This window comes from Rana temporaria, chromosome 3 (genome assembly GCF_905171775.1).
Source record: "Rana temporaria chromosome 3, aRanTem1.1, whole genome shotgun sequence".
In the NCBI taxonomy this organism is placed as follows: Eukaryota; Metazoa; Chordata; class Amphibia; order Anura; family Ranidae; genus Rana; species Rana temporaria.
The window spans coordinates 490,302,959-490,330,072 of NC_053491.1; the positions used below are offsets into that span (position 1 = coordinate 490,302,959).

General features: G+C 47.1%; 1 protein-coding gene across 6 annotated transcripts in view; it reads right to left on the bottom strand.

Annotated features, from left to right (window-relative positions):
• The window catches only part of LOC120933759 (NACHT, LRR and PYD domains-containing protein 3-like), a 250,256-nt gene extending 226,487 nt beyond the window's left edge, over positions 1 to 23,769 (bottom strand). For 3 of the 6 annotated variants that reach the window (XM_040347146.1, XM_040347147.1, XM_040347140.1), the window contains exon 1: positions 19,831 to 19,960. The gene's annotated coding sequence lies outside the window, so the exon portion shown is untranslated. Of the gene's footprint in view, positions 1 to 19,830; positions 19,962 to 22,852; positions 23,007 to 23,704 lie in introns of those variants that run through there. The other 3 variants (XM_040347144.1, XM_040347141.1, XM_040347145.1) reach the window with 3 other exon arrangements.
• Between the last annotated feature and the right edge of the window lie 3,345 nt (positions 23,770 to 27,114).

Genomic DNA, 27,114 nt, shown 5'->3' on the forward strand with positions numbered 1-27,114 from the left:
GATATTTGATCACCTCTGCGTTTTTTATTTTTTGTGCTATAAATATATATATTTTTTAACTTTTTGCTATAATAAATATCCCCAAAATTTAGAAAAAATTAACTATTTTCTTCAGTTAAGGCCAATATGTATTCTTCTACATTTTTATGGTACAACAAAAAAAAACACAATTAGCGTACATTAATTAGTTTGCGCAAAATACATTGTGGCTGACGGCAATTCACAGGTCCCTTCTGTACTCCTGGATACATGTATAGAGCCATGGCAGGTCCTCTTTATACATGTATAGAGCCATGACAGGTCCTCTTTATTCTCCTATATACATGAATAGAGACATGACAGGTCCTCTTTATACTCCTATATACATGTATAGAGACATGACAGGTCCTCTTTATTCTACTATATACATGTATAGAGCCATGGCAGGTCCTCTTTATATTCCTTTACATGTATAGAGTCTCCACAGGTCCTCTATATACATGTATAGAGCCATGACAGGTCCTCTTTATACTTCTTTATACATGTATAGAGCCATGACAGGCCCTCGTTCTACTCCTTTATACATGAGCCATGTCAAGTACTCTTTATACTCCTATATACATTTATAGAGCCATGACAGGTCCTCTTGATATCCCTTTACATGTATAGAGTAATGACAGGTCCTCTTTATAGTCCTATATACATGTATAGAGCCATGACAGGTCCTCTTTATACTCCTATATACATGTATAGAGCCATGACAGGTCCTCTTTATTCTCCTATATACATGTATAGAGCCATGACAGGTCCTCTTTATACTCCTATATACATGTATAGAGACATGATAGGTCCTCTTTATACTCCTATATACATGAATAGAGACATGACAGGTCCTCTTTATTCTCCTATACATGTATAGAGCCATGACAGGTCCTCTTTATACTCCTATATACATGTATAGAGACATGACAGGTCCTCTTTATACTCCTATATACATGAATAGAGACATGACGGGTCCTCTTTATTCTCCTATACATGTATAGAGCCATGACAGGTCCTCTTTATTCTCCTATATACATGTATAGAGCCATGACAGGTCCTCTTTATACTCCTATACATGTATAGAGCCATGACAGGTCCTCTTTATACTCCTATACATGTATAGAGCCATGACAGGTCCTCTTTATTCTCCTTTATACATGTATAGAGCCATGACAGGTCCTCTTTATACTCCTATATACATGAATAGAGCCATGACGGGTCCCCTTTATTCTTCTATATATGTATAGAGCCATGACAGGTCCTCTTTATACTCCTATACATGTATAGAGCCATGACAGGTCCTCTTTATACTCCTATATACATGTATAGAGCCATGACAGGTCCTCTTTATACTCCTATACATGTATAGAGACATGACAGGTCCTCTTTATTCTCCTTTATACATGTATAGAGACATGACAGGTCCCCTTTATACTCCTATATACATGTATAGAGACATGACAGGTCCTCTTTATTCTCCTATATACATGTATAGAGCCATGACGGGTCCTCTTTATACTCCTTTATACATGTATAGAGACATGACAGGTCCTCTTTATACTCCTATATACATGTATAGAGACATGACAGGTCCTCTTTATTCTCCTATATACATGTATAGAGCCATGACAGGTCCTCTTTATTCTCCTATATACATGTATAGAGCCATCATGACAGGTCCTCTTTATACTCCTATATACATGTATAGAGTAATGACAGGTCCTCTTTATACATGTATAGAGTAATGACAGGTCCTCTTTATACATGTATAGAGCCATGACAGGTCCTCTTTATTCTCCTATATACATGAATAAAGACATGACAGGTCCTCTTTATTCTCCTATATACATGTATAGAGCCATGACAGGTCCTCTTTATACTCCTATATACATGTATAGAGACATGACAGGTCTTCTTTATTCTACTATACATGTATAGAGCCATGTCAAGTACTCTTTATACTCCTATATACATTTATAGAGCCATGACAGGTCCTCTTGATATCCCTTTACATGTATAGAGTAATGACAGGTCCTCTTTATACTCCTTTATACATGAATAGAGACATGACAGGTCCTCTTTATTCTCCTATATACATGAATAGAGACATGACAGGTCCTTTTATACGCCTATATGCATGTATAGAGCCATGAAGGGTCCTCTTTATACATCTATAGAGCCACGATAGGGCCTCGTTATACTCCTTTATACATGTATAGAGCCATGACAGGTCCTCTTTATACTCCTATACATGAATAGAGACATGACAGGTCCTCTTTATTCTCCTATATACATGAATAGAGACATGACAGGTCCTCTTTATACTCCTTTATACATGTATAGAGCCATGACAGGTCCTCTTTATTCTCCTATATACATGAATAGAGCCATGACAGGTCCTCTTTATACTCCTATATACATGTATAGAGACATGACAGGTCCTCTTTATTCTCCTATATACATGTATAGAGTAATGACAGGTCCTCTTTATTCTCCTATATACATGTATAGAGACATGACAGGTCCCCTTTAGTTATCATGATATAAAATAATGAATGTGGGGGCTTTTGGTGGGCGTGATTTTTTTTCTGGGGGGGGGGGGGGGCAGCGTTTCATTCTTGGTCCCAGGCAGCACAATGTCTTGGGCCGGCACTGATTCAGGAATACCTTTTTTTATTTGAGATCTCACACAATATATACAGAAGGATGACAGTACAAGCTGCAGGGCCATCTTTTCCATTGGGCACGCTGGGCAGTTGCCCGGGGGCCCCGCTTGCCTGGGGGGGCCCCACCGGCTGCCCAGCAATCCCACTAAAAAATTGTGGAGAGTGACGGGTTAGAACTGACCATGCCCAGTTTGCGGAAATCACAGAGAAGATCCGGTCCTCCACGAGTGCTGATGTAAGGGGGGAGTGAATGCAAAAATGTAAGGGGGCACTGATATAAAGGTTCTCCCTCCTATATTAGAGTTCCCCTTTACATCAGAGTCTGCAGGATTCCCCCTTACAATGCAAGGGGGAACTCAGTGAAGTAAGTGGGAAAGAGAAAGCAGTGGACTCTGATATAAGGTGGTCTCTGGTCACCAGAGCCCCCCTCCACATCAGAGTTCCCCCCCTTAGATCATGATCTGCAGCGTTCCCCTTTACATAAGAGTTCCCTTTCACTGTAAGGGGGAACCCTGCAGACTCTGATGTAAGAGGAAACTCTGTGCTGGCTGGGTTATAGTAACCTGACCTTCATGTCAATGAAGACATTTTTTTTTTACTTTTGTTTAACTTAAACACTTCCAGACCGCCGCATGTACATGTACGTCGGCAGAATGGCACGGACAGGCACATTGGCGTACATGTACGTCCCTGCCTAGACGTGGGTCGGGGGTCCGATCGGGACCCCCCCCCCGCGACTTGCGGCGGTCGGGTCCCTTCGGGGAGCGATCCGGGACGACGGCGCGGCTATTTGTTTATAGCCGCGCCGTCGCGATCGCTCCCCGGAGCTGAAGAACGGGGAGAGCCGTATGTAAACACGACTTCCCCGTGCTTCACTGTGGCGGCGCATCGATCGAGTGATCCCTTTTATTAGGGAGACTCGATCGATGACGTCATTACTACAGCCACACCCCCCTACAGTTGTAAACACACACTAGGTGAAACATAACTCCTACAGCGCCCCCTGTGGTTAACTCCCAAACTGCAACTGTCATTTTCACAATAAACAATGCAATTTAAATGCATTTTTTGCTGTGAAAATGACAATGGTCCCAAAAATGTGTCAAAATTGTCCGAAGTGTCCGCCATAATGTCGCAGTCACGAAAAAAAAATCGCTGATCGCCGCCATTAGTAGTAAAAAAAAAAAAAATAATAAAAATGCAATAAAACTATCCCCTATTTTGTAAACGCTATACATTTTGCGCAAACCAATCGATAAACGCTTATTGCGATTTTTTTTACCAAAAATAAGTAGAAGAATACGTATCGGCCTAAACTGAGGAAAACAAAAAAATTATATATGTTTTTGGGGGATATTTATTACAGCAAAAAGTAAAAAATATTGCATTTTTTTCAAAATTGTCGCTCTATTTTTGTTTATAGCGCAAAAAATAAAAACCGCCGAGGTGATCAAATACCACCAAAAGAAAGCTCTATTTGTGGGAAAAAAAGGACGCCAATTTTGTTTGGGAGCCACGTCGCGCGACCGCACAATTGTCTCTAAAGCGACGCAGTCCCAAACTGTAAAAACACCTTGGGTCTTTAGGCAGCAATATGGTCCGGGGCTTAAGTGGTTAAACACATTTCTAATAGCACTAGCTATATGTTTATAGTTTAAATACTGACATTTGCATTGTTCGGCACTGAAAACTGTAATTTTAGGTACTTTTTTTTGCAGTGGCAGTAAAAAATGTGGTTCTGCCAGTAAATTTTATGAGTTTTGTCAGTAAATTCTCGTGCGTGATTGTGTAGACAGGGCCCCAGTGCGCTGTATTGCCCGGGGGCCTATAATGCTCTTAAGATGACACTGGCAAGCTGTAAACCTAATCAACATAAGCCAATTACCAATCCTTTATCCACTTCCCGCCCGGCCTATGGCCGATTTACGTCCGGGAAGTGGTTATGAAATCCTGACAGGACGTTCTAGAACGTCCTGCAGGATTTCATGCCGCGCGTGCCCGTGGGGGCGCGCAGCGCAGCGATCGGTGATGCGGGGTGTCAGTCTGACACCCTGCATCTCCGATCTCGGTAAAGAGCCTCCGGCGGAGACACTTTACCACGTGATCAGTCGTGTCCAATCACGGCTGATCACGATGTAAACAGGAAGAGCCGTTGATGGCTCTTCCTCACTCGCGTCTGACAGACACGATAAGAGGAGAGCCGATCAGCGGCTCTCCTGACAGGGGGGGTTCGCGCTGATTGTTTATCAGCGCAGCCCCCCCTCGGATCGCCACACTGGACCACCAGGGATGCCCACCCTGGAGCACCAGGGTGGGCAAAAAAAAAAAAAAGCCAGAAAAAAAAAAAAAAGGTCTAAAAAATAAATAAAAAAAAAAAGCATAAAGAAAAAAGATGCCAGTCAGTGCCCACAAATGGGCACTGACTGGCAACAATCAGTGCTGCCACCCCAGTGTCCATCAGCGCCACCCCAGTGTCCATCAGCGCCACCCCAGTGTCCATCAGTGCCACCCCACAGTGCCCACCCATGCCCAGTGCCCACCTATCAGTGCCCATCTGTGCCACCCATAAGTATCCATCAGTGCCGCCCATGAGTGCCCAGTGCCGCCCATGAGTGCCCATCAGTGCCGCCTATGGGTGCCCATCAGTGCCGCCTATGGGTGCCCATCAGTGCCGCCTATGTGTGCCCATCAGTGCCGCCTATGTGTGCCCATCAGTGTCGCATACCAGCGCCGCCAATCAGTGCCACCTCATCTGTGCCCGTCAGTACTACCTCATCGATGTCCATCAGTGCCATCTCATCGGTGCCCATTAGTGCCGCCATATCAGTGCCCGTAATTGAAAGAGAAAACTTATTTACAAAAAAATTAACAGAAAAAAATAAAAACGTAATTTTTTTTCCAAATTTTCAGCCTTTTTTTAGTTGTTGCGCAAAAAAAAAAATCGCAGAGGTGATCAAATACCACCAAAAGAAAGCTCTATTTGTGGGGAAAAAAGGACGCCAATTTTGTTTGGGTACAGTGTAGCATGACAGCGCAATTGCCATTCAAAGTGCGACAGTGCTGAAAATTGGCTTGGGCGGGAAGCTGCGTAAGTACCTGGTATGGAAGTGGTTATACAGCCTAGGCATGACCTTTGAGTTCCTAGCCTGGCTGTCTCCTAGCTCCCTAACTACAATACACATTATCATTAGTGTTGAGCAGAATACGCCATATTCGATTTCGCGATATATCACGAATATATAGCCGAATATTCGAGAAATATTCGCTAAATTCGAATATTCGTGATATTTTATCGAAATGAAATGATTGCGAAATTTCGCTATTGCGAATGCGAACATAATTGCGAAATTTTGGTAGGAGCACTCTGATTGGCTCAGAATATTCTTGATATTTTATCGAAATTTCGCAAAATGCGAATGCGATATTTATTGCGGAATTTCGACAAATGCTGTAGGAGCACTCTGATTGGCTCAGAATATTCGTGATATTTTATCGAAATTTCGCGAAATGCGAATGCGATATTTATTGCGGAATTTCGACAAATGCTGTAGGAGCACTCTGATTGGCTCAGAATATTCGTGATATTTTATCGAAATTTCGCAAAATGCGAATGCGATCTTTATTGCGGAATTTCGACAAATGCTGTAGGAGCACTCTGATTGGCTCAGAATATTCGTGATATTTTATCGAAATTTCGCGAAATGCGAATGCGATATTTATTGCGGAATTTCGACAAATGCTGTAGGAGCACTCTGATTGGCTCAGAATATTCGTGATATTTTATCGAAATTTCGCGAAATGCGAATGCGATATTTATTGCGAATTTCGACAATTGCTGTAGGAGCACTCTGATTGGCTCAGAATATTCGTGATATTTTATCGAAATTTCGCAAAATGCGAATGCGATATTTATTGCGGAATTTCGACAAATGCTGTAGGAGCACTCTGATTGGCTCAGAATATTCTTGATATTTTATCGAAATTTCGCAAAATGCGAATGCGATATTTATTGCGGAATTTCGACAAATGCTGTAGGAGCACTCTGATTGGCTCAGAATATTCGTGATATTTTATCGAAATTTCGCGAAATGCGAATGCGATATTTATTGCGGAATTTCGACAAATGCTGTAGGAGCACTCTGATTGGCTCAGAATATTCGTGATATTTTATCGAAATTTCGCAAAATGCGAATGCGATCTTTATTGCGGAATTTCGACAAATGCTGTAGGAGCACTCTGATTGGCTCAGAATATTCGTGATATTTTATCGAAATTTCGCGAAATGCGAATGCGATATTTATTGCGGAATTTCGACAAATGCTGTAGGAGCACTCTGATTGGCTCAGAATATTCGTGATATTTTATCGAAATTTCGCGAAATGCGAATGCGATATTTATTGCGAATTTCGACAATTGCTGTAGGAGCACTCTGATTGGCTCAGAATATTCGTGATATTTTATCGAAATTTCGCAAAATGCGAATGCGATATTTATTGCGGAATTTCGACAAATGCTGTAGGAGCACTCTGATTGGCTCTGATGCAAAAGAAGGGCGGAGAAAATAATCGCGCAATATTCCTATTGCCGAATAATCGCATTGCGATTTTTCGGCAATATAAAATGATCACTTCAGCTACTCGGCCCAAGGTCTCTAATCATACCAGCAATGCTTTTAGACGTCGATGGAGATCTCTAGGATGTGATCTGTTCTAAAAATAAAATTGAAAAAATCCGAATATTCGGAATAGCGAATATTGGCCGCGAAATTCGAAATATTCGCGAATACTCGAATATGCCATATTCGAGCCGAATATTCGCAATACGAATATTCGTGAGCAACACTGATTATCATACATATCAACACAGAACTCCTTCACACACCCCAACCCAACATAAACAGATAATATTTATGGCAGTCAATTCTTCGGTGTGTTCAAAGACGCAAGAAGCGAACTATAAGCTCTTAACACAATGGTACTATACTCCAGAAAGGTTACACCATATTGATAAACAGGTGGACGGAAGTTGCTGGAGATGCGGTAGAGAACAGGGTACACTTTTACATATTTTTTGGTCCTGTAATAAAATGAGGTACTATTGGGAGGAGGTACGAAGAATTAGTCAAAAATTTATTGAAGATTTGATAACCGGATGATCCCGCTTTTTCTTTTTACTGCATAGTTCACAGATACCTGGGAAAAAATATAGAAAATCAGTGGTGTGCCACATGATAAATGCGGCAAGGGCAGAAGTCACGCTGAGGTGGAGGGATACAAGGGCACCCTGTATTTCAGGGTGGCTCAATAGGATCCAAGAAGTGCCCTGTTTCTCTGAAAATAAGCCCTACCCCAAAAATAAGACCTAGCGTGAGTTTCTGGGAGGGCTGCAATATAAGCCCTACCCCAAAAATAAGACCTAGCGTGAGTTTCTGGGAGGGCTGCAATATAAGCCCTACCCCAAAAATAAGCCCTAGTTAAAGTCCTTGTAAAAACATGTAATCCGTTCTGTAAAAAGATTATATAATGTGCAGTGTGTCTCCCTTTTGTAACTTTATTGTGGAAAATACCTTATTTACAGCACTGCTGAGTGCTCACGTGACCCACCGGAGCTCTTCTCCTCTCCTCCCGGCTGATGTCAGCTGTTTTTTTTTCAATAAAACTTTATTAAACCCCTACCCACTGCAGTACTCAGAGTGGGGCTGACATCATTGGGGATCTTGGCCCCCTCCCTCTGCAGTATTTGGAGTAGGGAAGAAGAGCTCTAGTGGGTCACGTGAGCGGCAAGCAGCACTGTAATTAAGGTATTTTCCACAATAATGTTACACAAGGAGACACACTGCACATGATATCATCTTTTTACACAACGGATTACATCATTTCATAAGGTCTTTAAACAAAGGTTTATTTTTGGGATTACAGAATTTCACAATGCTGACTCCAGAGCTGACAGGGGGGGAAACTTTTTTGTACATACCATAAAAAATAAGACATCCCCTGAAAATAAGCCCTAGTGTGTTTTTTGTAGCCAGAATTAATATAAGACCCGGTCTTATTTTCGGGGAAACACGGTAGGAGCAATGGAAGATTTGGTGCTTTCAGCGCAGAATAGGAGGACACAGTATAACGATACTTGGTCAGGATGGAATATGTTCACGAGATCTGAAGAAGGAAAGAGGCTTATGGAGGGGAATTGAGAGGATCCATAGAGGACATGAGGGAAGGAGGGAAGGTTTTTTTTGTTTCGAGGGAAGGGGGGGGGGACGAGGGGAGAGGAAGGGAAATAGAGAACCTCCCCCTTCTTTTTTCTTTTTTTTTTGGGGGGGGGAGAAGGGAGGGGGGGGTGGGAAAAAGGGAGTAATAGGAATGAATACTGTATAGATAAGGCTCTGGAGCAGGACAGTTTACGTGAATTATGTATTTGTAAATGTAATATTATTGGCACAAGTACTTTAACCACTTAAGCCCCGGACCAATATGCTGGCTAAAGACCCAAGGTGTTTTTACAGTTCGGGACTGCGTCGCTTTAACAGACAATTGCGCGGTCGCGCGACGTGGCTCCCAAACAAAATTGGCGTCCTTTTTTCCCCCACAAATAGAGCTTTCTTTTGGTGGTATTTGATCACCTCTGCGTTTTTTAGTTTTTGCGCTATAAACAAAAATAGAGCGACAATTTTGAAAAAAATGCAGAGGCCCAGATTCAGGTACATCTGCGCAATATTTGCGGATGCGCAAGGCAACGATTTTGCCCTGCGCCCCCGCAAATATTTTGCTTTGCCCGCGATTCACGGAGCAGCAGCTCCGTGAATTGCGCGGGCGCGCCGGCAAAATTGCCCGGCGTAAGCGCGCGTAATGTAAATGTTCCCCTAATTTAAATTAGGCGCGCTCCCGCACCGAGCGTACAGCGCATGCTCCGTCGGGAAACTTTCCCGACGTGCATTGCGGCAAATGACGTCGCAAGGACGTCATTTGCTTCTAAGTGAACGTGAATGGCGTCCAGCGCCATTCACGAATCACTTACGCAAACGACGTGAAATTCAAATTTCACGAGCGGGAAGGGTGGCTATACTTTAGCATTGGCTGCGCCTACTATGAGTAGGAGCAGCCTTATGCTAAAGTCGCCGTACGGAAACTCCGTACCTTGCGTGCGCAGGGCCCGCGCAACTTTTGTGAATCGGTGTTAGTATGCAATTTGCATACTATACACAGATCACAATGGCCGCGCCCCCTAGCGGCCAACGCAAGAATGCAGCCAAAGATATGAAGGCATAAGGAGGCTTATGTCTGTCATATCTTAGGCTGCAGTCCGCGTAGCGATGTTCCTGAATCAGGAGCACTCGTTACACCAGAGCAAGTAAGCACTTGCGCTGCGCAACCGGCGCAAGTGCTTCTTGAATCTGGGCCAATATTTTTTACTTTTTGCTATAATAAATATCCCCCAAAAACATATATAACAATTTTTTTTCCCTCAGTTTAGGCCGATACGTATTCTTCTACCTATTTTTGGTAAAAAAAAAATCGCAATAATCGTTTATCGGTTGGTTTGCGCAAAATTTATAGCGTTTACAAAATAGGGGATAGTTTTATTGCATTTTTATTTTTTTTATTTTTTTTACTACTAATGGCGGCGATCAGCGATTTTTTTCGTGACTGCGACATTATGGCGGACACTTCGGACAATTTTGACACATTTTTGGGACCATTGTCATTTTCACAGCAAAAAAATGCATTTAAATTGCATTGTTTATTGTGAAAATGACAGTTGCAGTTTGGGAGTTAACCATAGGGGGGCGCTGTAGGAGTTGGGGTTCACCTAGTGTGTGTTTACAACTGTAGGGGGGTGTGGCTGTAGGTGTGACGTCATCGATCGTGTCTCCCCTATAAAGGGGATGACGCGATCGATACGCCGCCACAGTGAAGCACGGGGAAGCCGTGTTTTTTTTTTTTTTGAAAATCTTTTTTATTTTATTTGTAAAAACACATAGACAATACAACGTACAATAGCACAGCCAACATCTGGCTTACAACACGGTCAGGACCCACGCAGGGGTCGCAAGGTAGCAGTACAGAACCAAGACACAATAGAAATTGGCGACTACCATATTAAACTGTCATCAAATGAGGTGGTCTGGCTCAAGCTCCAGGGGTAGGAGGATGGTGAAACATGGTCACCCAAGTTGTTGTGCCAACAGGGGACGGTTCAGTAAGACTTCAAGCAACGCTATCAGAAATCAAAGAAGCCTCCTAATCCGCAGCCGCGGTGGAGGGCTCTGCCAACCATTTAGACCAGACTCTGTCATATTTTTTCGGACAGCCTCTGTGTACATAGGTATCTTTGTATAGGGGTATCACATTATTGACAAGTGTTTTCCAGAGTCCCAACGAGGGAGGGGCCCTACGCTTCCAGCACAGGACGATGGACTTCCTGGCATAGAACAGCAAGAGTCCCAACAGGGTTCTCTCAGCCACCCTGGGCACCAGGTCCTCCACCAGTCCCAGCAGGCATATTCTTGGGGACGGGACAATAGAGATACTGAACAGTTCGTTCACCTCCAAAAAGACTTGTGACCAAAAAGCTGTTATGACCGGGCAGGACCAGAAAATATGAATGTAGTCCCCTTGAGCATGGTCACAACGCCAGCACTCCGGGGAGAGGGAGGACCTCATCCGGTGCACTCGGGCGGGAGTGAGATACGCTCTGTGGACAATCTTGTATTGAATAAGGCGATCTCTCAGGGAGACCAGTATCTTAAATGGGAAGTCCCATATATCCACCCAGTCCTCAGAGTCCAGTTCCGGATCGTCCCGGCCCCATTGCTGGCGGAGCCTGGACAATTCAGGAGAAGAGACTCGGAGGAGATGTGCATATAACACAGAGGTGGGTTTGTTTGCACAGTCGAAGCGCAAAATCCGCTCCAAGTCAGACTGCACCAGTTGCCTTTCGCCTGGTGGAAACTGGGCCCTGAAAGCATGGGACAACTGAAGGTATCTGAATCCATGTGAGGGCGGGACATTGTGTTTAGACTTTAAACAATCAAAGGAGAAAATTGAGAGGTCTGCGGTGATATCAGAGAGAATTTTAATGTGATACTTGGTCCACACCACCGGGTCTGGGATGTTGACAAAGTGACTAAGTGTGGGATTGTTCCAGAGGGGGGCGTTCGGGGATACTGCCGTTGAGGGATATTTTTCACAGGCCAGGCCCTCCCTCCAGGCCCTAAGGGTGGTGCACATAGAGGGGGTCAGGTTGTACGGAGCCCTCGGACCCCGCAATAGGAGGTTCGACAAGGCCTCCGCAGACCCCAACACTGCGGCTTCAGTGGCCCAGGCCGAATTGGATGTATCCGGAACAAGCCACCAGAATGCAGTGACTAATTGAGTCGCAATGAAATATTTGTGGCAGTCCGGGAACGCTAGTCCCCCCTGCGAACAAGGGCGCATGAGAGTGGTTAACTTGAAGCGGGGAGGGCGTGGGCCCCATAGAAAGGAGGAGAAGAGTTGGTTTAGGTGGAAAAAAAACGATTTGGGGATCCACTGAGGGGAGTTACGAAACAAATACGTGAACTTGGGAAGGATTTTCATTTTAATAAGATTGACACGCCCTAACAGGGATAGAGGAAGGTTCTCCCATGCTTTCAGCTTGGCCCTGACTGAGTTGACCACCGGGGTCAAGTTCATCGGAAGAAAATCAGCCACATTCCTCGAGACACGTACCCCTAAGTATGTAAAATCATCAACCCATTGTAGCTGAAGAGAAGCCGACGCCCCTCCCCTAGCATTCTCATCAATAGCAAGCAATTGTGACTTCGACCAGTTGACTTTAAGCCCTGTCACCTCAGCAAATTGTTCTAGGACCTGCAGTGCCCCCTGTAGAGAAGGGCCGGCATCATTTAGAAAAAGGAGGAGGTCATCAGCGTACAGGGCCACCCTCTCCTCCAGCCAGGCCAACCGGAGACCTCTAACATGTGGCGAGACACGTAGTGCCTCAGCCACTGGTTCCATGGCAATAGCAAATAGGGCCGGAGAGAGAGGACAGCCCTGCCGCGTACCCCTAGCAAGCTTAAAAACAGGAGATAGCCGACCCCCTAAGCGAATGGCAGCCGTCGGTGAATGATATATAGTCTGCAGCCATTGTATAAACACCAGGGGGAATCCCATCCTTCGCAGAATCTCCCATAGGAAAGGCCATTCTAATGAGTCGAATGCCTTCTCAATATCAAGGGAGGCAACTACTCTGGTACCCTGATTGTCATGTTGTGCATGAAGATTAGTGAACAATCTACGAAGGTTAATATCTGTAGACTTGTGGGTCATGAAACCAGTCTGATCCGAGTCTATGAGGGAGGGGAGTAAAGTGCTAAGCCTAGCCGTGAGGAGCTTAGTCAGAATTTTGAGGTCGTTATTGAGAAGCGCTATGGGTCTATAGGAGGCACATAACTTGGGATCCTTACCAGATTTGGGAATGAGAATAACATGCGCGTGCGCCATGGAGGGTGGGAGAGAGCCCCGCTTCAGGCAGTGAGAAAACAGGGCAGACAGCCGGGGAGCCAACATGCCGGCATGTGCTATGTAAAAGTCTACCGGAAGACCATCAGGGCCAGGAGCCTTGCCAGTGGACAGGGAGTTAATCACAGCGAGAACCTCCTCGGCAGTTATTGGGGCAACCAAATGTGATCTCTCTGAATCGGAGAGCCAACCCAGGGCGATTGGATCTAGCAGGAGTTCCAGTTCCTTTGGGTCTAAACCCGTGGGTAATGTGGTGGCGTATAAGGATTGGTAAAAGTCCCGGAACGCTAGCAAAATGGCCTCTGGAGATGAGATGGCCTCACCCGTGGGAGAGGCGAGCTCAGGAATCATTGTACTCGGGGTGTCATGCTGGGACATCATTGCCAACAGTCTGCCATTCCTGTCCCCCTGTTCAAAAAATGTTTGTTTCTTATGATACAGTTCCAATCTAGTAACCTCTGTGACATGAAGGTGAAGACTGCGTTTGGATGCCTGCAACGCATCAAAGTTTGAGGCGGAGGGATCCAATCCATACTGGGCCGAAGCCAACTCCACCCCATTCTCCAACGCCACCGTGGCAGCAGTTTGCTGCACCCTGACCCCCTTGATGGCCGAGATGTAATGGCCCCTTGTGAATGCCTTGAAAGCATCCCAGACTATCTCAGGAGAGGACGACCCTTCATTAGAGTCCCAGTAAGCACGCAAGGCTTGGGGGGCCTGTTCCGCTATATCAGGTTGGGAAATCCACTGCGCACCAAGCCGCCACATAGAGCCACTACGAGAGGAGGAGATGCGCAGGGTGATCTGCAGGGGGCTGTGGTCAGAGAGACCACTGGACAAATAAGATGCGTCTAGAACATCCATCAGCATGGAGGGGTTAGCAAAAGCATAGTCAATTCTGGAGGCGGTTTTGTATGTGGTAGAAAAACATGAAAAGCTTTTAGTGGATGGGAATTTCCACCTCCAGACTTCCGTTACCCCCGCAGCTAATGCCCAATTAGACAACTCCCCTGTGAAGGACTTAGGCGGCAAGGGTCTATCCAAATCAGGGGAGAGGATGGCATTAAAGTCGCCCAAAAACAATATTTTTGCAGGACAGTAGGGGGTGATCCTCTCCAGTATAGTATACAAAATTTCAGATTTAAAGGGTGGTGGCACATATATACCTGCAAGAACATACCTCTGCTGCCACAACGTGAGTACCAATATAACAAATTTACCCAGCGGGTCCGTGTGAACCGCTTCTATGACACATGGGAGAGACTTATGTATCAAGATGGAAACTCCCCTCGCATACGTTGAGTAGGAGGCATGAAAGGCCTTCTGTACCCAGGGCCTTTTCAAAGCCATGAGCTTACTGCCCACCAGGTGTGTCTCCTGCAGGACCAGGATCGATGGATTGAATTGTTTGATGTATTGAAAAAGAAGCGCCCTCTTAAACTTGGAGTTGAGTCCACGTACGTTCCAGGATACCACAGAAAATGAATCCTGATCACGTGACGCCATAGGGACTTCGGCCAAAATAATTAGAGGAGATTAACATTCGTCTAGCAGGTGACACCTGGTGAGCAGCAGTGAAGCATGAGCCATTGTACGTGAAACACAGAACACACATGTAAACCATCACAGAAACAAAACTACAACTTCCCAAGCACCAGGTGCTTATCCTACCAATTCCCCCTACCCCCCAGAACATCATGGAGGCCAGGAAGTGGTCTTTACCCAAAAACAGAAACACAATACTTGTATAGCTAGACCTAAAAATTAGGCCACCATACAGTCCTCTGCAGCACTAAACTAAGCTGCAGGCTCAGCCCTATGATAGGGTTTCTCCAAAAAGGTGTATGAGAAACAGGTCAGGGAACGTCTTGCGAGCTAAGCAAAGTCAATTTGCAAGGGGTAGATGCTTATCCAGCGTAAGGGTGTGCTCGCCGTAGCTCCGGCCTGTGTGAAAAGGAAGATAAAAGGACAGGGAGTTCAGGATATGAATGATCCGTGCATCAAGTAGCGTCTAAGGGAGACGATTAGCCCAGAGTAGCCAGCCAGTCATCAGCCTCCGAAGGAGTGTCAAAAAACCAAACTTTGCCGTCATGTTGGACCCGTAGTCGGCTAGGGTAAAGCATGCCGTATTTAATATTTTTTCCTCTAAGCCGTTTACGGACATCGTTGAAAGTCTTTCTCTTCCTCTGCAACTCAGCCGAGAAGTCAGGGAAAAGGAGGATGGAGGCATTGCCATGTTTAAGTGTGGGATGTTTACGAGCTTCCGCCAAAATTCTGTCTCTGTCTCGGTAATTCAGAAAGCGGACCAGGAAGGGTCTAGGGAGGTTTCCTGGGACGGCTCGGCCCGTGGGCACCCGATGGGCTCTTTCAACCACATAGGTAGGAGTGACAGCAGTAATACCCAGCAGGTCCTTAAAGAACTCCTCCGCGAATTCCGCTGGACGGTCCCCCTCATCCCCCTCAGGTAGGCCAAGGACTCTAATATTGTTCCGCCTGAGCCGGTTTTCGGCATCGTCAGACTTGGCAACGAGGGCCTGCACTGTGCGCTGCAGCTCAGCAATGGAGACGACGTGGGTAGCGGCGAGATCCTCGGTAGCTGAGATCCTGGATTCAGACTCAGTTATCCTCCCCCTGATTTTGTCCAAGTCGTTCCTTATCAGGGTGCAGTCCTCCGCAAGGTGATCTATGCGCATCAGTAATGAGGTTCTGCTCTGTTCAATGGCTGCAAGGATCGTGGCGGTACTATCTTGCGGTATAGGAGCAGATGTCGTTGCCACCGGAGCGTCTCCGGGCTCCATCTCCAAATCGGCCAGTAGGGCCTGTAGTCTCCCGATCAGAACGGTGTCTGGGCGCGACGAGGGGGAGGTCGGTGGATTCTGTTGCGGAGTGGACTTGGCCGACTTATGCTTTTTTGGTGGCATCCGCACTGGGGAAGGCACAGAGAGGGGGGAACCGCAGCACTCGAGTCCGGGGTGATGATTGCAAGGGGGCAGGCAAAAACTCCCCTGGTAGGAAGGAGAGGGGGGCAGAGATGTGAGAGCCGAGGCCCTAGCAGTTCAGCAGGATGAGGCCTGGGGGAATTAAGTGGCAGCCGCCACTAGGCCCCAGCACGAGGTGAGGAAGGGATGGGCTGGACAGGTATCGGAGGCCTACCTGTACTCTGGAGCCCTGGGTGGGGATAGCACCACCGCGAGTCCCAGGTCCGGCAAGATGGCCGCCGTCAGCTAGGCCTCAGCAGGCCTCCACAGGCAACGTCAGTCCAGGGGTCCTCCGAACCGCAGCAGGGACACGAGGAGGCACAGGGGAGACACCAGGATGGCCCGACAGAGCACCGGAGCCGCAGATGGTCAGGGCCCGGTGGATTGATGGGATGCTCCGGCCGCAGTTACAGGCCGGCTATGGCCGAGCGGACGTCCAGCCCCGTGAGCGGCTCCACCGCACAATACGCGGCCCGGGCAAAGCAGGAGAGGCAAGGGAACACACCTGGTGTTGCGGCGGTGCCCCCCAAGTCGGCAGCAGCGAGGATGGTCCCAGATGGTGTGAGGATCCGGCTGGCAAGATGGCGGCGGCGGCCGCGAGTACAGGCTGGCGAATCGTCTCCTCCAGGGAACGGCAACCCGCTCAATTTTCAGCCAGGGCAGGGCAGGAGCTGAAGGGGAACAATCCCTAGGCCGTGGCGGTGCTCCCTGAGTCGGCAGATGCACGGATGGCACAGGATGGAGACAGGATGACCGGAGCTCTCCTGGAACACGTCTGCCGCTGCTCACATCGGGACACGCCCCCGGGGAAGCCGTGTTTACACACGGCTCTCCCCGTTCTTCAGCTCCGGGGACCGATCGCCGCACTCGAGCGGCGATCCCGCGGACCCGGTCCCCGGAGCTTCGTCCCGCGACCCACGGCTGGGTACAAGTACAGGACGTATATATACGTGCTTGTGCCCATCCGTGCCATTCTGCCGACGTATATGTGCAGGAGGCGGTCCTTAAGTGGTTAAGTTAACTGTATGGTATTCGTTGGAGAAAATAAAAATAAAAGATAAGTAAAAAAAAAAAAAGAACTCCTTCACACAATAGCAGAGTTAATTAACACAAACCACAATGAGTGAAAGACGCACAATAGACTTAGTTACAATAAACACATTCTGGCTGACAACAGACAGGTGGCTGGAGTTGATGACATCATCATATTCTAGGAGTCCCAACTTTATGAAGCCATCACTATAATATGGCATATACAGGGTTCCCAGAGTCTGTGTGTTTTTTTTTTTGGGGGGGGGGACGACATGGACTTGACTCCAAAGTCACATCACTTCAAGGTCCCAGGTATACACCTCGCAAAGAGTATTGGTCCCTTAAAATCCTGGGCCCAAAATCAGAAGGCAAGAGGCCAGCATTCAGTCCTCTCCAAAAGCCTCTGTCCCAGCTAGGTCTGTCACAGTACCATTCCCTGGGAGGAAATGATGAGTAGAATTAACCCTTCCCTGTACATAGGACACACCTGTACATAGGACACACCTGTACATAGGACATACCTGTACATATGGCATACCTGTACATAGGGCGTACCTGTACATAGGGCATACCTGTACATAGGGCATACATGTACATAGGACACACCTGTACATAGGGCATACATGTACATAGGACACACCTGTACATAGGACATACCTGTACATAGGACATACCTGTACATAGGACATACCTGTACATAGGACATACCTGTACATAGGACACACCTGTACATAGGACATACCTGTACATAGGACATACCTGTACATGGGACATACCTGTACATAGAACATACCTGTACATAGGGCATACCTTACATAGGGCATACCTGTACATAGGACACACCTGTACATGGGACATACCTGTACATAGGACATACCTGTACATGGGACATACCTGTACATGGGACACACCTGTACATAGGACATACCTGTACATAGGACACACCTGTACATAGGGCATACCTTACATAGGGCATACCTGTACATAGGGCATACCTGTACATAGGGCATACCTGTACATAGAACATACCTGTACATAGGGCATACCTTACATAGGACATACCTGTACATAGGGCATACCTGTACATAGGACATACCTGTACATGGGGCATATCTGTACATAGGACACACCTGTACATGGGGCATATCTGTACATAGGACACACCTGTACATAGGGGATACCTGTACATAGGGGATACCTGCACATAGGGCATACCTGCACATAGGACATACCTGTACATAGGACATACCTGTACATAGGACATACCTGTACATGGGGCATACCTGTACATGGGGCATACCTGTACATAGGGCATACCTGTAAATAGGGCATACCTGTACATAGGACATACCTGTACATAGGACATACCTGTACATAGGACACACCTGTACATAGGACACACCTGTACATAGGGCATACCTGTACATAGGACATACCTGTACATAGGAAATACCTGTACATAGGACACACCTGTACATAGGACATACCTGTACATAGGGCATACCTGTACATAGGGGATACCTGTACATAGGGCATACCTGTACATAGGGGATACCTGTACATAGGACATACCTGTACATAGGGGATACCTGTACATAGGGCATACCTGTACATAGGGCATACCTGTACATAGGACATACCTGTACATAGGACATACCTGTACATAGGGGATACCTGTACATGGGACATACCTATACATGGGACATACCTGTACATGGGGCATACCTGTACATGGGACATACCTGTACATAGGGCATACCTGTACATAGGGCATACCTGTACATAGGGCATACCTGTACATAGGACACACCTGTACATAGGGCATACCTGTACATAGGACATACCTGTACATAGGACATACCTGTACATAGGACATACCTGTACATAGGGCATACCTGTACATAAGGGATACCTGTGTATAGGGCATACCTGTACATAGGACATACCTGTACATAGGGCATACCTGTACATAGGACATACCTGTACATAGGGCATACCTGTACATAGGGGATACCTGTACATCCTTGGATGGGAAGGGTGAAATCTCAGTCATTGTTGCAGCCGAGGTATCATTTTTTCCAGCTGGTGATTTTGCACATTGTAAAAGTAATCCAAGTGGCTAAAGAGTCGCTGGATTACTTTTACAGTCGGGGGAAGGGGGTTTCCCTCCTGCTGCCCCCTTTACTGAGCTCTTCCAGGGAACCCAGTAAGGACACCTTACTGCCACTGTAGGCGATACTCTCTTGTAATTTCATAAGGGAGGATTGGGATCGGTGTGAATAGGGTCTTCTCTCTTCCTCTTAAGTTCCCTGCCCTTGTCATCTTATTTTTCACATCAACCATTTACATTCTCTGCTATAATATTCACCCCGATGTGTTCCTTGTATTTCTACACTCCTTTTATATCCGGATTTTATATTTCCTTGAATTTCTCATTTATCTCTTGTGAATTCTAATCCCGTCTCCCATGATTTGTAACATCACATTCTATGTATATTGGGATGAGGCACTTGTAGTGATCTTTTGATATGACTTTCTTTCTATGTCTTGGTTAACTTTCAAACAATTCAATAAAAATACAATTATAAAAAAAAAAGGAAAATAAAGCCTGCCCCACCCCCCAGTACTTACCTCTGTGGATGGTCGGCCTTCACTGCCCAAGTATCGGGTGCAGCAGTCCGGGGTACATTATCCTTCCACCTCTAGATAAAGAGAATTTCAGCTCATCCCATGTAGAGGGACAAGCCCAGGTCTGCAGGAAATGTTTTCTATAAGAATTTCACCTTCCTGTATTACTGGATCTATGTTTTGTTTATGTATTTCCTCCGTCACACGCTCCATTGGAGGTATGTAGGTGGAAGGTGACCCTGTCACCGGGTCTACCCTCATAAAAAGAATCATTCTGTAAAATCCGGAGATGTTCTACACATTACATATCACCACACACACCGGAGACAGCGATCGTTCTCAGACACAGTGGCGGCTGGTGCTCAAATTTTTTTGGGGGGGCAAACAAACTGAAAAAAATAATCAACATCAAATGCAGCCACTGTGCCCATCAAACGCAGCCACTGTGCCCATCAAACGCAGCCACTGTGCCCATCAAACGCAGCCACTGTGCCCATCAAACGCAGCCACTGTGCCCATCAAACGCAGCCACTGTGCCCATCAAACGCAGCCACTGTGCCCATCAAATGCAGCCACTGTGCCCATCAATTGCAGCCACTGTGCCCGTCAATTGCAGCCACTGTGCCCATCAAACGCAGCCACTGTGCCCATCAAACGCAGCCACTGTGCCCATCAAACGCAGCCACTGTACTCCATCAGATGCTGATACTGTGCCCATCGATTGCCACTACTGTGCCCCATCAGATGCTGCCATTGTGCCCCATTAGATGCTGCCCAGCACTTACCTGTCTCGCAGCGGGTCAGCGGCAGTCTCCTGCACATCCTCCGTGTCTTCTTCTGTCCTCTCTCAGGCATCCAATCACAGCACCTGACATTTCAGCCAATCGGGTGACTGGTAACAGAGCCGCCAACCTGATTGGCAGATTCAGTGTTAGCAAAGCGTATTCCTTTGCTTTGCCAACACACAGCTGAGTGGACAGCGAATGCCCAGCATGGCGCCCGCTGTTCGCATTTTTGGGCACCTACTAGAGCCTTTGTTATTCAGGTTCCGAAAAGGGTCCGGACACCTGAATAGGGGGTGTCAGCGGCGACCATAGCGTCATGCATTGCATAAATCTACCTATGATGATAGAGCGGTGCCAGGAAAAAGAGGGGGCGGCGCTCCTGTGCCCATTATGGACGCACCGCCACTGATCAGATCACTAATAACGGGGATCTCTAAACTGATTTCATGGAGGGAATCGGAAATCATTGCCGATGGAAATTTATTGTTTGTTTGTTGATTGTTTTTTTTTTATTCTATTATTTTCTATTGTATTCAAATCTATTCTATTTTTAATTTTATTCTGTTTTACTCCTTAATTTTTTATATCCTATTGTTTTATATTCTATTCCTTTGTATTGTATTCAAATTTATTCGATTTGAAAATTGAAATTTTAGAAGATAGTGATATTATTTTTATTTTATTAAATTTTTTATTCTATATCTTCATTTTCTATTCTATTTTCTCTATTTATTTTCTATTTTTTACCCTATTTTTTTTATTCTATTCTTTTATTTTCTATTCTATTTTTTATTCTCTTCAGAAATTCAAATTTGATTTGAAAACTATTCGAATTTTGTGCCAAAAAAAATGTCAGTTAAAGCGACGCAGCAAAAAGCGGCCCGGTCATTTGGCAGCCAAATCTTCCGGGGCTGAAGTGGTTATTGGCGCTCCAAATGCAAGAAGCAGACTCACCTTTTGTATAAATGAGCAACAAACGCAGCACAAGTGACCGCGGCGGAAATCTCCACGAGCGACTTTCCCACATGAAGGGCGCTCCATTGAGGTGTGGGGTGCGGGGGATGGGAAAAGGTGTGCGGGGGATGGTGCCTGTGATTGGCTCCTCAGGGCTGTGACTGTGAGAGGATTTCTACCTCAGAAGGATGAGGTGTCCGGTCTTATCTGTGCTTTCTGTATATTCATCAATAATGGAGAAGAAAACTCAATTTTATAAATGTTACTCCGTGTCTCTAGCTGTGGGGGGCGCCGTCTCTGGAGGGGACATTTCTATGGAAGAGGAAGGAGAAGATTTTCCCTCCAATGACCTCTGACCTGACACAAGATGGAGGACGCCTCCTCACTCTGAGGTGTCACTGAGAAATCCTTCCCCCGACACACACAGAGCAGGAAGTAGAGTTCCCCCTTCTAGTGTTGTGTGGAATGTGTCCCCCCCTCTTCCCGCCTCTTATTACATTTCATTTTCCCTCCATTACTGTCCAGTGTAGATTGCGGAGTATTCCCTGTCAGGGAGCCCCACACACTCTATATACACACATCCTATATATACACACTCTATATACACACTCTATATACACTCTATAAATATATATATATATATATATACACACACACTCTGTATATACACTCTATATACACACACTCCTATACACACTCTATATATACACACACACTCTATATATACACACACATCCTATATACACACACATCCTATACACACAGCTCTCTATATACACACACACATCCTATACACACACTCTATATATATATATACACACACTATATACACACACACTATATACACACACACTCTCTATATACACTCCTATACAAGTCAATGGGTGGACAGTACCTCAGTCACCACAGCTGTGCGCACACATTTCTCCTCCCCACACACCTTTCTAGTCAGGTAGTTGTGTGTATTGGTGGGCGGTGATTGGCGGCTGTGTGTGGCCCCTGTGGGCTCCCTCCCTGGCGGGTGAAGGGGCCACATTTACACTATAGGGCCGGACACAGCCGTCTACATGAGTCCAAACAAGGCCCAGACCTCTTATTATGGGATGTATGAGCCTCATAATAGAAACACATTTTTATTCAGCGTCTTTGAGCTTTTGGCATTTTTCTATTATTCAGTAGAGAAAACTCTCATCTGTTGTATCATTTGTTACTCCGACCTTCAGATTTTCTTATTATAATTTTTCCTCCCCCCTCCCCCACACATAATTCTCCTCATGGTTACTCACAGTCTCAGATTTCCTCTCAGATCAGAGGTGTGCGCTTCCTTCCCCCTTCCCCCGGGAACACACAATGTACACAGCGCTCCCCAGAGGATGGAGGACTGACTGACCTCTACAGGCTGCACTGGGGAGGAAGTGATGTCACCAGATGGAGGAGAGAAACTCTCTCTGAGGTGAGATTGTCACCCCAACTGTGTGGCCCCCACTGAGGTGTGATTGTCACCCTAACTTTGTGGCCCCCCAGTGAGCTGTGATTGTGGCCCTAACGCTGTGGCCCCCCTCTGAGGTGTGAATATGGCCCTAACTCTGTGGCCCCTCTGAGATGTGTAATTGTGGCCCTGTGTGGCCCATTTGGAGATGTGAATTGGGACCTAACTGTGTGCCCCCTTCTGAGGTGTAATTGTGGCCCCCTCTGAGGTGTGAATGGGGCCCTAACTGTGTGGTCCCTCTGAGGTAAGAATGGCCCCCCACTGTGCTGTGATTGTGGCCCTAACTCTGCCCCCCACTGAGGTGTAAATAGGGCCCTAACTGTTTGGCCCCCTCCGATGTGTGAATGCGGCCCTAACTGTGTGGCCCCACTGAGGTGTGATTGTGGCCCTAACTGTGTGGCCCCTCTGAGGGGTCAATGGGGCCCCCTCTGAGGTGTGATTGTCGCCCTATGTGGCCCCCCACTGAGGTGTGATTGTGGCCCCACCTCTGATGTGTGATTGGGGTCCTAACTGTGTGGCCCCTCTGAGGTGTGAATGTGGCCCTAACTGTGTGACCCCTCTGAGGTGTGATTGTGGCCCCCCGCTGAGCTCTGCTGTCAGTGAAGTGGGGACAATGACACACGGCAGGCGTTCCTCCCGGATTACAGACCTGGGTGAGGATGCAGGTCGGTGTTCCTGGTCACAGACTACAACTCTCAGCATGGATCTATACAATATATATGGACACAGAAGGGGGAGGAGTCCTAATATCAGCAAGTATTAAATCTGGCCATTCACTGGCAGAGATGCAGCTGGCTGAGCCAGGATTGGAGGGATTTCTATCAGTGGGTGGAGCCTCCACTCAGCAGACGGTGATAATTGGTTGGATTTCTGGTAAAGGGAGAGGCGGGAAAATGTTTCTGGCTCAGCCGCTGTTCAGTGTCTTGTGATCACAGCGCCCCCCACTGGTGGGAGGAGTCCTCCTTGTTTGTAGATGGAGGAATCTCTTCCCATTTATTCCAGCCGTCCAATCATTCATCACCTGTGTCCGCCCCGCCCCCAGAGGACCTGTCAGGGGAGGAATATGGAGACTGAGCTGCAGAATGTCCCCAGAGCCCCATCATAGGCCCCTCCCACATGGGCGGCCAATCACATCATCCCAATATATAACCAGTGATGTGATTATTATAGGATAATTCCCGGCATGGAGATTTTCTAGAGAGTTACATTCTTCCAGCTCGTCCAATAGAACTCTGTATATCCCATACCTGGCCCATGTCCCCGACACCCCTCATCCAATCATCTCTCTGCTTCATTCCAGGGGCCGATCCGAATGCATTGTGAGCACAGGAGGTCGGCCGCTCAGCATGGACGCCATTCACAGAGTTCTTTGTATTTCCTACATTCTCTGATTGGATGAGGTGGAGAGTGTGAGTCTATGAGGCTCGCTGGATCACAGATCGGAGTAAGGGGTCGATCCCAGGCCCTTACCACGTGATCAGCTGTCAGCCAATGACAGCTGATCATGTGATGTAAACAGAGACGGTAATCAGATATTTTTTCTCCTCACGCTGATAGCATGAGGAGGGGAAAAAAGCCGATCGCCGGCAGAAGACAGCGGGACATCGATCCTGATCAGGGAGAGCTGCAGACAGATCGTCTGTATAAATGTGTGCCACCTGTCAGTGCCACCTACCAGTGTCCACAGTGCCACCTATCAGTGCCCACAGTACAACATCTAATCAGTGCCTCAAACAGTGCTGCCCATCATTGTCACCTACCAGTGCCCATCATTGTCACCTACCAGTGCCCGTCATTGTCACCTACCAGTGTCCACAGTGCCACCTATCAGTGTCCACAGTGCCACCTATCAGTGTCCACAGTGCCACCTATCAGTGTCCACAGTACAACATCTAATCAGTGCCTCAAACAGTGCTGCCCATCATTGTCACCTACCAGTGCCCATCAGTGCCAACTATCAGTGCCATCTATCTGTATGCATCAATGCCGCCTTATCTGTCCCCAGTAAGTGCCGCCTTATCTGTGCCTATCGGTGCCCACCAGTGCAGCCTATCAGTGCCCACCAGTGCCGCCTATCAGTGCCCACAGTACAACATCTAATCAGTGCCTCAAACAGTGCTGCCCATCATTGTCACCTACCAGTGCCCACCAGCGCCACCTATCAGTGTCAACAGTGCCACCTATCAGTGTCCACAGTGCCACCTATCAGTGCCCACCAGGGCCACCTACTGTATCAGTGTCCACAGTACAACATCTAATCAGTGCCTCAAACAGTGCTGCCCATCATTGTCACCTACCAGTGCCCATCATTGTCACCTACCAGTGCCCGTCATTGTCCACAGTGCCACCTATAAGTGCCCACAGTACAACATCTAATCAGTGCCTTAAACAGTGTTGCCCATCATTGTTACCTACCAGTGCCCATCAGTGTCACCTACCAGTGCCATCTATCTGTCCCCAATAAGTGCCGCCTTATCTGTGCCTATCGGTGCCCACCAGCGCAGCCTATCAGTGCCCATCAGTTCAGCCTATCAGTGCCCATCAGTGCAGCCTATCAGTGCCCATCAGTGCCGCCTGACATAATTTTTTAGTTTGTTTAGCAAAAAGTAACACCCCCCCCCCACCCCCCCGAGGTGATTAAATACCACCAAAAGAAATCTCTATGTGTGGGGAATACATGATAAAAGATTTCATTTGGGTACAGCCTTGTATGACCGCGTAATTGTCATTCAAAGTGCGTCAGCGCTGAAAGCTGAAAATTGGTCTGGGCAGGAGGGGGGTTTAGGTGCCCAGTAAGGAAGGGGTTAAATAATGCACATAATATGAGACCTTCAGATAATGTAATGTACACAAGGCATCAATGGATGAACACCAGTGGCGGTGCGTCCATAAAGGGCGCAGGAACGTCGCCCCCCCTCTCCTGCTTGTCCCCCCTCTCCTGTCACCCACCATAGATAGATTCATGCCTTGCACGAATCTATTTATGGGCACCGCTGTCGCCCCTATTCAGGTGTCCGGCCCCTTGTCGGGCGCCGGGCATATGAATTACAGCGGCGGCATTTGTATTGAAGCGCCTGATTAGAGCCATAGGTTCTAATAGGCTTCCCAAATGGTAAGCAACGGGCGCAACGCTGCTTACTCAGTGGTGTGTTAGAGAAGCTAACACTTACCCGCTTCTTGGCTAATCAGGTTGCCGGGTATGTTGCCAGTAACCAGATTGGCTGAAACGACAGGCGCTGTGATTGGATGCCGCCAATCAATCGTCCAATCATAGCAGAGACAAGAAGAGAGGAACGGAAGATTAGAAAACATTGAGGAGCGAGGAGTGTGGCTGCATTTGATGGGCACAGTGGCTGCGTTTGATGGGCACAGTGGCTGCGTTTGATGGGCACAGTGGCTACATTTTATGGCGCAGTGGCTGCGTTTGATGGGCACAGTGGCTGAGTTTGATGGGCACAGTGGCTGCATTTGATGGGCACATTGGTTACATTTGATGGCGCAGTGGCTGTGTTTGATGGGCACAGTGGCTGCATTTGATGGGCACAGTGGCTGCATTTGATGGGCACAGTAGCTGCATTTGATGGGCACAGTGGCTGCATTTGATGGGCACAGTGGCTACATTTTATGGCACAGTGGCTGCGTTTGATGGGCACAGTAGCTGCATTTGATGGGCACAGTGGCTGCGTTTGATGGGCACAGTGGCTGCGTTTGATGGGCACAGTGGCTGCATTTGATGGGCACATTGGTTACATTTGATGGCGCAGTGGCTGCGTTTGATGGGCACAGAGGCTGCATTTGATGGGCACAGTGGCTGCGTTTGATGGGCACAGTGGCTGTCTTTGATGGGCACAGTGGTGGCGTTTGATGGGCACAGTGGCTGCGTTTGATGGCACAGCGGCTGCGTTTGATGGGCACAGTGGCCGTGTTTGATGGCACAGCGGCTGCGTTTTATGGGCACAGTGGCCGTGTTTGATGGCACAGCGGCTGCGTTTTATGGGCACAGTGGCCGTGTTTGATGGCACAGCGGCTGCGTTTTATGGGCACAGTGGCCATGTTTGA